Source organism: Brachycentrus maculatus, unplaced genomic scaffold (assembly GCF_059751285.1).
Source record: "Brachycentrus maculatus isolate JH-2025_06_01 unplaced genomic scaffold, ASM5975128v1 h1tg001083l, whole genome shotgun sequence".
NCBI lineage: Eukaryota > Metazoa > Arthropoda > Insecta > Trichoptera > Brachycentridae > Brachycentrus > Brachycentrus maculatus.
The window spans coordinates 80,639-93,027 of record NW_028281789.1 but is presented as its reverse complement, the minus strand read 5'-3'; positions in this window follow the sequence as shown (position 1 = coordinate 93,027).

The window sequence follows — 12,389 nt, the reverse complement described above, 5'->3', positions numbered from 1 at the left end:
ACGATTTTATCAGCTTTTAGCCATATCACCAGAATTTTTAAACTTATGTCTTTCCTTTTTTAATTTCATGTTTACTTCCTTAGTACCACGGATTTTTTAAATATCTAATATGATATGTGATTCGATGAATTATTCTCAAACACTGTGAAAAATGCATCAAAATTAGTCGTAATTGATTTTACGAAGTACTCTTATTTACAAATAATGTTAAAAAATCTTTATTCACACATATTACAAAGGCTGACAAAAACAAAACTGAATTTATTATCTGTATATTTATAAAAAAAATAAATATATATATATATATATATATATATATATATATATATATATATATATATATATATATTTATATATAAATATATAAATATATATATATATATATATATATATATATATATATATATATATATATATATATATATATATATATATATATATATATATATTTATATATTTATATATAAATATATATATATATATATATATATATATATATATATATATATATATATATATATATATATATATATATATATATATATATATATATATAACGTGGTAATATTTTCCTTTTGAAAATTAAGTGTAAATAATATGTAAAGTGGGTGTATAATAATAAAATAAACAATGTGTTGCTTTGTAATTAAAGTTTATTCTTAATTTATCTTTATAATATATCTATCTATCTATCTATCTATCTGATTCTGACAGTTAATAATATTATCGGAAGTCTTTTGTTTTATTCTGAGCGACGCGTGCGGCATCTGGTGGTAGAACTGTTTTATGTAGGTACTTTTTGTAAGTACTTAATAAAATGTATAGGTAGGTACCTAGGTATTTTATTACATCTCCCCCCTTGGGGATGAAAATTCATAGTAAAATTTTCACTCGTCCTCCGTATCATCTTCTTGTAGTGAAAGGACTGGTATAAGCTTAGTGATATGATAAAGTTTTTTTTTTTTTTTTTTTTTTCTTTCTTTCTTTTTTCCCTCTTTTTTTTTCTTTTTTTCTTTCTTGTTTTTTTTCTTTCTTTTTTTTTCTTTTTTCCGTTCTTTTTTTTCCTTTCTTTTTTTTTGTATTTTTTTTCTTTTTCTTCTTGACCCTTTTAAAGTAGACACAGTTTTTTTTCAATCCATTTGTTTTTTTCTTTTGAATTCCTTCATTTTTATTCAGATCTCTTAAAGTATCTTCTAATATAACCAAATTTACAACTTTTAATTGTTCATCTGCATTTTCATTCGAATTTAATACTGGATTCCTGCTTAGACAATCTACTTCTAAATTCTTCTTTCCTGGAGAATATTTTATTTTATCTTTCGTAGAAGTTTTTTCTACTTTATTTTTATTTTCATTTTTCAAGCACTGTTTCTGTGTTATTTGTATGTCTTTATTTTTATCCTGATCTTTTAAATTATCTTCTAATTTAACCAAATTTACAACTTTTAATTGTTCATCTGCATTTTCATTCGAGTTTAATACTGGATTCCTGCTTAGACAATCTACTTCTAAATTCTTCTTTCCGGGAGAATATTTTATTTTATCTTTCGTAGAAATTTTTTTCACATGATTTTTATATTTAATTTTATCACTAGTTCTTAAATTTCCACGTCTTCTTTGATTATCTTCTAATCGTTTTCTTTGATCATCTTCTGATTTTTCTCTCTCACTCCGAACATATTGTAGTAATTGTTTTAATACATCTAATGTTTCATAATCCATTTCCAATTAACAAAATTGTCGTTTTATAACGTGGTAATATTTTCCTTTTGAAAATTAAGTGTAAATAATATGTAAAGTGGGTGTATAATAATAAAATAAACAATGTGTTGCTTTGTAATTAAAGTTTATTCTTAATTTATCTTTATAATATATCTATCTATCTATCTATCTATCTGATTCTGACAGTTAATAATATTATCGGAAGTCTTTTGTTTTATTCTGAGCGACGCGTGCGGCATCTGGTGGTAGAACTGTTTTATGTAGGTACTTTTTGTAAGTACTTAATAAAATGTATAGGTAGGTACCTAGGTATTTTATTACATATATATATATATATATATATATATATATATATATATATATATATATATATATATATATATATAAACGAGTATAAAATCTTATTACATGCAGATTATGTGTGGGCGTACAGCGTTTCGTATTTAAATCTTCATTAGCTTTAAATAATTTCACTGAAAATGTCAGAAACATCAAATAAGCAGTAAATGTACAATTATGTATGTTAATAATATATTTAATATATTGGGTTTTATACAAAGCTAAAAATAAATTGTAATATTCGAAAATAATTAAAATCGTTTTAATTATGTATATTTTCAGTTTATTGAAAATCAAAGAGATACCGTACATCGTTTGCTATAATTAAAATATCAATTTTACTCGAATATAAGCATCTCTTTGCCCTTTGTCGGTATCTACCCCTTTCGGGTATTTAGGTAAAGTAAAACTTAAAAATGGATAGAACCAAACAGTCCAAAGAACAATAAATTTAAGTAATTTTCAAGCAAACGAAAAAACCTATCCAATAAATTGTTTTATTGGATAGGTTTGCAAATCCCTAAAGTAGAAACCATTTATTAAAAAAAAACGCAATTCTCCAACTATTTAAGGGTAAAATACTTAAATCTAAAGGAAAGTTAATCTTCGAAATACCAACATGACTTCACAATACCAAAATGCAGTATTAAACAATTCCAACAGAACGTTAAATATTTGGGAGCCAAGTACTTCAATAACCTTCCTACAGACATAAAAGAAATTGAAGATTTTAAAATACTAAAAAATAAATTTAATGAATTATTTACATGTCAATCCAAGAAAAAGAAAACAGAACAAAAATATATTACCTATAGTAAAAATAATGTAAATCACCTACAAACATTAACAATAAAAAATAAGTGTTAGTCCCTCTCCAAGCACAAGAGCTCAATCATTATATCGGAGAGAATTGCGTTATTAATTTTAAGATTGTAGAGTAGAAATCGGCCGGTATGTATGTGGAGATGCATGAAAATGAAAGAGGCGAAGAATGTTTGCAAAGACAGATTGGTAAGCCGTTCTATTCTCTCTGCCTACTTCTGCGAGGAAGCGGAATCGAAGTTAGTTTTTTTAGAAAATGTGATGCTTAGTAAGTACCTACGCTATGCATATATAAGTGAAATTCGATAAGGCCGAAATCTCAAACGATTGACTTCAGAACGCGACCAGCCGCACTAGTGACCAGACGTGTTGCCATGCTCATTTTTTAGAGCATAAAATAGGGATATGACTATTTTTCAAAAATATATGGAAAAATATTTTCTTATTATTTTTTTCTCCTCCTTAACTTTCGATAACTCTTTTATTTTTAAAACCACATATTTAAATCGAACAAAACTTATTTTTTAAACATAAAAACGGTGTTTTAATTATCAAATTTTATTACGTCAAATGTTACCTGGGTTTGAAGAAAACCATATTGCGATTTATCCTACATCGGGCCTTAAAAATGTCAGTTACAATTGTTAGTTAGGGGAGCGACGACATGTCACGAACGTGCGTGGGTTTCGATTCTAAGTAAAGCACTCTCTACCATTTAATCAAAATGTTTTTATGCGAGTTATTTGCAAGTTATTAAATTTACGATATGCTTTTGCCTTTTCGCCGATCTTATATATATATTTTCCAAGAAAAGAAAACTATTTATTTCGGGGAAATTTTAAGAAATTTCGAACATTTTATGTACCTAAAGGAATATTCGATGTTATTTCTGATTCATGAATACGTCTGAAAAAAACTTTACAGGAGGATTCCAATTTTACAACTAAAATCATTATTTTCAAAAATTGATTCGGCAGTCACTTTCTAAAAAAATCTAATAATTCTTCATTAAAATTTTAATTGGTATATACCGCTATTTCTTAAAATCTATTGTGATACGCGTTTCGATACATTCCGCATAATTACGTTATTTGAAATTAATAGTGGTATAAACCAAGCAAAAATTAAATTAACTTAAATTAAATTTAAATTATAAAAATGTGGGTATTTCTTCATCTTCGATGAGATTTAAAAAAAATAATATGAAAAATACTCACTTATTAATAATTTTAGTAGTGTGGTTGTCAATAATGGGTAGAATTGGTGAATTTTACACGAGTGTAAGCTCCTATTATTGGAGATAATCCAGATGTGTGAACAAGTATTTGGATACACTCAAAATGTTATACTTTTTTCAATAAAGTGTACATATATAACGTGGTAATATTTTTTTTTGTAAATTGGGTTTAAATTATATGTAAAGTGGGTGTATAATAATAAAAATAAACAATATGTTGCTTTGTAATTAAAGTTTATAATTAAAGTTTATTCTTAATTTATCTTTATAATATTTTTTCTATCTATGTATCTGATTCTGACAGTTCAGAATATTATATTTTTTCCATCTGATGATCTTTTGTTTTATTCAGTGCGACGCATGCGACATCTGGTGGTAGAACTGTTTTATGTAGGTACTATTTGTAAGTACTTAATTAAATGTATAGGCAGGTACCTAGGTATTTTATTACACATATATAAATATGTAAATATATGTACGATAAATACTGAAAATATTTGCTATAGTTCAACATTACTTCAATTCTTGTAAAGAAACATATCTGGGGTGTCGATAAGCTAATTTTTTCTTCTTTGTAGCAAAGCTAATACTTAAAAAATAATTTACGACCTACGAGCAGGAAGGAAGGTGCTCCAACCCGCTTTCTTGCTCCCTACAAACTTCGACTAATTGAGTTTTTTTAAGAGTCGTACAAGGAGCCGCGTCCGTGGAAGTTGGGCAGTAAACTGCTCGAATGAAAAGTATCGGCCGGTGGAAATGGAAATAGGGAAAAAGTTTTCCTTTTAATGCAAACAACTGCTTCCTCTAATGAGAAAAATCTTAAACGAAAATGTCAAGTTTCGTAATACGGAATAAATAAATGCGAATTTGTAGATAATGAGTTGTTTTAGGGCATAAAAAATATTGTTTACTGTCAAATTTACTTTTAAGTATGCTTGTGAAATATTTTAAAAATTCTGCTGTATGGTTGAATTACTCCGTTACTAGACTCTCCAGTATTCATTATGCCCTGATGGAGTTAGCTACTTCTTTCATTAAGCCAACATACATGTATGTATGTATGTATTTACGTAACCATATGTTCAAAAATATAAATAATTAAATAAATATTTATGAATAATTGAACAAAGAAGATGAAAAATCTAGCATATCAGGACTTATGACCTAACGTTAATTTGGCTTTACTGATCACTTATTGCACTTGTAACCTTCACTATCGCCTCTTCCACATTGCATCACCTCATATGAACCTATACCCGCCGACTATTTCGACTCATTACCTGACCATTTTAGTATTTGACATACCTGAATATGCCATATTTTTTCGGTCTTCCTCTGTTCCTCCAACTAGATTCGGTTCATTAATTTATTAACCGTTCTTTCTTTATTCACTTGCTTAAACCATGTGTCGGCTTGTGGTCACGTGGTTAGGGTCGCGGACTCTTAAGTCAGAGTTTCTCGGTTCGAACCCACTCTGCCACAATTTGATAAATATTTCTTAAAATGAACCACTTAGGCTCACATAAATAGTTCGAAATTGAAATATTTGTGAAAATAAAATAATAAAAAAAAAATATTTATCTTTTTCTTTACTAAAAAAAATCTCAACACACCTTTCTTAAATTTATTGATAATGCTTATCACAGCCTTGCGTTCTTTCCTTATTTCACCATTCGAACATCTATCAAACATCGTTTTGCCGCACGATTCTTTTCGTATAAAGTGGGAAACCATAATTGCGTCGCTATCCACACGATTGGCGACACGATTTGTCACGACGCGTTACGTATTACATAATCTAACGATGCACTGGTCCGTGCACATGTCGCTCACTCCTTTCAACAACGTTACATATAAAAAATCGTCAATTTTCAGTTGTGCATGTTTTCGGAATGAACAGAAAATGTACTTTATCCCAGCAAAGCGGCATATTTTCAACTTAATATTTACCCGCTACAGGGCAGAAAGTGTTGTTTTTGCATTTTGGAGAAAAGATCATTTCATTATTTTTTTTAAAGAAACTGAATATTTTTCAAATGGATAAAAAAACCTTCAGGTTTTACCTAAAAAGATCTGTTGCACAGTAAAAAGTTCAATAAGTGGCTTGATGTATTTATATTTTTTAATATATATTTTATTGTATTCTTAAACTTTAAAAACGATCTCCTGAAAAATCTTTTTTTATATATATGACGTTGTTGAAAGGAGTGAGCGACATATATACGTGCGTTTATAGCCGTCAAAAGGTTCGAGCGACCATACTGTGCAATACCTATGGTCGAATGAACCAAACGCTTATTGTCTAGTTCAGTCCGGTGCTCATCACCGAATCTGACTGCGACTTAATGAATGGACAGATGAAAATTAAAATAAAAATGTATTTGTTTTGTATATTTAAAGCATTGGTAACTTTGTGGTATGGTAATATAACACTCTCGGTATCATTCATCGTTCCAGTATTCTCAAAATAATGTTTTTCAAAGTGGTATTACACTTGGTGAATGATGAATGATAAGGAGAGTGTTGAAAATGTATGTTTTAATATAAAAATAGGGTAATATAGATATTTGTATGTTTGTATATTGTATGTACACTTATGTATAAAAAAAAACATATGTGGTGAGTAATACAATTGAAACAAAGTTACCCTTTTAAACAAGTCAACACTTTTTTTTATTTAAAATAAAAAAAATTAAATATAAGTATATTGATTTTAAAAATAATTTTGTATCGCAAGTTATAATATTTTGAACAATATTTTTAGTGGGTCCAGGTAAAAAACAGCAAGGACTAAATTTTTTTATAAGATATGTACCTACATATATATATATATATATATATATATATATATATATATATATATATATATATATATATATATATATATATATATATATATATATATATATATATATATATATATATATATATATATATATATATATATATATATATATATATATATATATATATATATATATAATTTATATTTAAACGACTCATATGAATGCCTGAATGTGGATTGTGCCTCGTAAGGAATTCATATTGTTTTACGTTTTTTGTTTTGTATTATTTTACATTTTTTAAAATATGTAAAATATTATAATATATAAAAAAATACTTGCAGTTTTTTGTGAAAAGTTTAGGATGAAAATAAAGAAAACAATTTTGACGTAAGGCTTTGCGTTGTCCAGATTTGCCCGATTTTCTTAATTTAACATTAAAGTATACCAAATTCAAGAATTGAATCCATATAATGATAGTCAGAAAGGCCAGACGACCTTCACAGAACATGTGAATTAGAAGTACATATCTGATGTTGTGAACAATCCATTGAATTTATTCTGATTTTTTTAAATAGGCGTGATCTCAGTAAGGCTTAGTTCTGATAGATGATCTAAAAAAAACGTATTCCAGATGAATCAAATTGGAGGTAAATATATTAAAACAAAGTCTTTGGCGTCTCTTTATTATTAAAAATAATTAAAAAATTAGTTAAAAAAATAATTACCCGACCACATTTGAAGTAATTGAAATGTACATATGTACAACTTACAAACAGTACAATGTACATATTAGAGCCACTGTATTTGTCAATCATATATTAATTGAAGATTTATATTATCCACTGACACTTCGTGATGGAATTGCATTTTTAATTTATTATTAGATTAAAACTAATATTTTTAGCTTTTCCACTTTTTTATTTGACCAGCGACCGGGTTTCATCGTTACCGACATCACTCTGATGATGTCGGTAACGACGAAACCCGGTCGCTGGTCAAATAAAAAAGTGGAAAAGCTAAAAATATTGGTTTTAATCTAATAATAAATTATTAATTGAAGGTTTTAAATAAAGATTTGATTGACTACATAGATCTTTTTATAAAACTTGATATGCACCATATTTAAGGTATGTAAAGAAAACCAGCATTTTTCACATTATTAAGATAATTTTTAAAGATATAAAAGTTACATTTTAATACAATACGATCATAAAATATACAAGTGGTAGTCGTAGTAGTACATAATTCTACAAATGTGAACAGTGTTCAACTATTTTTAGTAAGCAAAAAGTATAATTTACCACTGAAAATAAAATAAGCGCACTCGAACAGCTAGTTTACTCTTCCATAACCATAAAATCAACACTTTGTTTATGGGTGGATGCGAGTAATTATTTATACAGACCTCGCACGTATTCCCCGCGGACACTTCAAAAAAGTATTCAACGATATTGTTGAATTACCTTATATGGACAGCGCTTTAAAAATGCACTCAGCAAACTGGCTGCATTTTTGTACCGAGAGAATTATAAACGGTCCACAATGCAATTGTCTGCGAGGTGCATTGATGTTTTATACTATTTCCAGAACTCATTAATTTTTAAATGCGTTTTTTACGGCCAGATTACTGATGTTGGTAAAAAAACATGTGTGTAAGTCATAAATTATGAGGCAATTCGCTATTTTATGTACTATTTGTATTTTATCTTCTTCTTCTTCCTGGGGATCCATTGGGGTCAGCTGTCTACGTCCTTAGGTTGTGGGTCCTTGTAATGATAATGTTCAGGAGGAAAAAAGTCACCTAGGCCATGCCTAAATTAAAACTAAATTTGGGCTTTAATTGAAAACATTTTCTTTATGTTGCTTCGTCAGGACATCTACGGTATAAAATGAAAGTAGTAAGTTGTTTATTGGCAAAAACCTTGATTAAATGCTGATATTATTATCTCGTAAGTGGAGCAAATCCACATCTTATTCCTGGCTCCATCCCAACTTATCATCTTTTTAGACTGTTGGTGTCAGCTTTCCTCGTCCTCAGGATGTAGGTCCTTCTATCATGGACATCGTCACCTAGGCTATGCCTTAAATTGTATTATAATTCTAAAGCATTGATGAATAGTAAAAACTATAGATTTTTCCAGGAATATCCATGGCGATTGCCTGGTTCACAATATAATCAGGTTCTCTGCGTCCTATGTGCCCATACCACCTCCAATTGCCTTTCCTCTACCTTACTATTGATGCCTGTTACAGCCAGGCTTCCGCGAATGCGTGAACCCATTATTTTGTCTCTAAGGCAGTGTTCCCCAACTTCAGCCAAATCAAGAAATTTTTCAGGTACACCAAAGAAAAAACAATGTTTATTTAATATTGGTTTATTCTAAAAATTAAAATAAAGCAAAAACATACATAACAAAGTGTGTTTTTATTTTTTTATTTTTTTATTTAATTTTTTTTTGACATCTCATTAAAAATGAAGATGAATTTGAAAGTCTGGGCATTTACGAGGCTGACAAGTATTTGGACACACTCAAAATGTTGTAATTATTATGTTAAATGCGAAATGTGATCCTGTTTAACTAAGCGCAGGCTATCAAAATTTGAATAGCTTGTTTACAAGGATGTTATCTTCAAAAAAATAGACTTTTTTCCGCGACACGCCAACTAATCACCACGGTACACCAGTGTGCCGCGGCACACACTTTGCGAAACACTGCTCCAAGGGATAATATTAGTATATTATGAATATGTCAAAGATATTAATAATATTTTTAAAATGTAAAGTATTTCATATAATGAAATAACGTTTAATGTACTAAACGTTAAATCAAACACTGATTTTTTTAGTCTACTAAGTAATATTTATTGTTAAAAAAACACATAAAAATCAATTTTATGACAATTATTTCGCCCAGTTATGGGATTTTTTAACGAACGTGCCACACGAATTAAAATGGAGTTCTATAAATTAAACGCGAAATTTAAAAATTAAGAATAAGATAAAAACATCTTGTTTTTTTTCACATAAATTTTTATTTAAAAAAAAAAACAAAAGATTTTCCCTTTCCAAGAAAAATGTGTATTATTGTCATCTCGGAGCCTTGTCGTTTGAACAATGAAATGGTTGTATGCACAAGGCAGCCATCTTGTCGATGGCAATTTTTCTTAAAATGATGCATAAATTGCATTCCTTGCGATGCATTTGACATATCTCGACGCGAATATACGAATCCGGGTGATGTGATATGGGGCAACATACGTGGAAATCCCGTATGTGCATACACATATCGCTCACTCCTTTCAACAACGTCATATTTCAAAAATCGTCAATTTTCAGTTCTGCATGTTTTCCGAATGCCCAGAAAATGCACTGTATCCCACCAAAAGCGGTATATTTTTAACTTAATATTTACCCGCTACAGGCCAGAAAAGGTATTGTTTAATTATTTTTTAAATATACTTAATATTTTTCAAATTGAGAAAAAATATTCAGATTACCAATAAAAAGTTCAATAAGTGGCTAAATATTTTTTAAATACATCTTATTATATTTTTAAACTTTAAAAACGATCTCTTGAAAAATCAAGTTTTTTTTATATATGACGTTGTTGAATGGAGTGGGCGATATTCTGTGAAGCATCAAATTCCTCGAATCTGCATAAGAGAATAGCTTTTATTGCTTTCAACTAGAATATCACAAATTTGATGTCGCCAAAAATATTTCAATGCAGATTTTTAATTGTCTGGTTTATTTGTTAGACTTGGCAATGTTCCAGATTTATCTGCTTCCATTGTGTCGTCATTACCACATTTGGCTAGCATGCTGGAGGTCACGGATTCGATTCCCAGAAGGGTTAAAATTAATTTAAGTGGTTTATTTAACATTTTTTTTAAAAATACATGTCATAAACTGTGCCCTCGGCACATGAAAACCCAGTGATGGCACACTATTGTAAATTGTATCATTTATTGATTCGGCATTAACATTCGGCTTGTAATAGACCACTTAATGAGTTTAATTTTTATTATACACGACTAGTTTAGAAAACTTACAGATGATTTCATCTACAGGTGAAAATTAGTTATACTTTTCACCTGTAGATGAAAACATCTGTAAGTTTTTGAAACTAGTCGTGTATAGTAAAAATAAAACTTATTAAGTGGTTTATTACAAGAGTTTAATATAAAAAAAATTCGTAATTTGTAAAAATGCGTGTGTTGAAAAACTATTGTAAACACATTCGTCTGAAGGAGCGCATTTCAACAGCGTTCACTTTGCTTTCATCCTTCCTTTGCCAGTTCCATATTTCGCTTCCATACATTAGTGTCGGTACCAGCACGCCGTTGTGAACCGCTAGTTTGGCTTCCATGGACACATTTTTATTTGCAATTACTCTGTTCAAAGCACCATTTATTCACAACATCTTGAGTGTGACCAAATACTTGTTCACAAATCTGGATTACCTCCAATTATATTGACGGTGTGACCACATGTGTGTGTGATTATAATCCAGGAATCAGACCTCACATACTAATAAAAGAGTTTCTGATCAATAAAAAGCTTCTTTTCATCTCACCAATATGTCTCTAGTGAAGTTCTAGTGATTCAAGAACAAGGTTTCAAAATTGGTTCATATTTATAGAACTTCCAAGAATCTGAGTAGTGTGGTTGTCAATAATGGGTAGAATTGGTGAATGTTTCACGTGTGTAAAGTGATCACTTAAACTGGCCTATGACAGTCTTCAGCCCCGTAAATGCCCAGACTTCCATATTCTTCTTCATCTTTGATGAGATGTCAAAAAAATAATACCATTTATTCTATTCCCTGCATTCACTCTTCTCTCAATATCCTTATCCACAAAAAAATATATAGTTGTTATTTTATTCTATGATACAAGATTCGTCATTGAGCAAGGTTCGAGATGATCACTGATCACCGATCACTGATCATGTCACTACAGAGACCTTTCTTGAATTACCAGCACGCTCTTGTTGTCCTTGCATTTTTTCCACTTGACTGACGGAAATATAAAATAAACTAATAATATTATAAACTTGTACTCTTGCAATCAAAGCAAATTGAAAATATATCTACTATTTTTCTCGTAAGACAATAGATAAGGTATTCGTTGCGTGTTCCACTATCATTATGACATTTCAAATACCAGAAAATAACATAAACAGGCATATTTTCTGGTCTGGAATGCAGGACTGATCACCTGTCTTTAATATTATAATAAATAAATAACTTTATAAAATAAAATATTACTTATTTATTTTATTACAAAAATGTTAATGATATAAGTATATCACCACTCACCGATATTTTTATGTCCACCGGTTTCGAGACGTACCCGTCTCTTCGTCAGGACATTCACAACCACCGCATGAAAACAATAACAATGACTAACCACAAAGTAAATGCTTTAAATATGAATAATATAAAGAAAAAAACAACTTTGTTTTACCCACTTTTTATTCC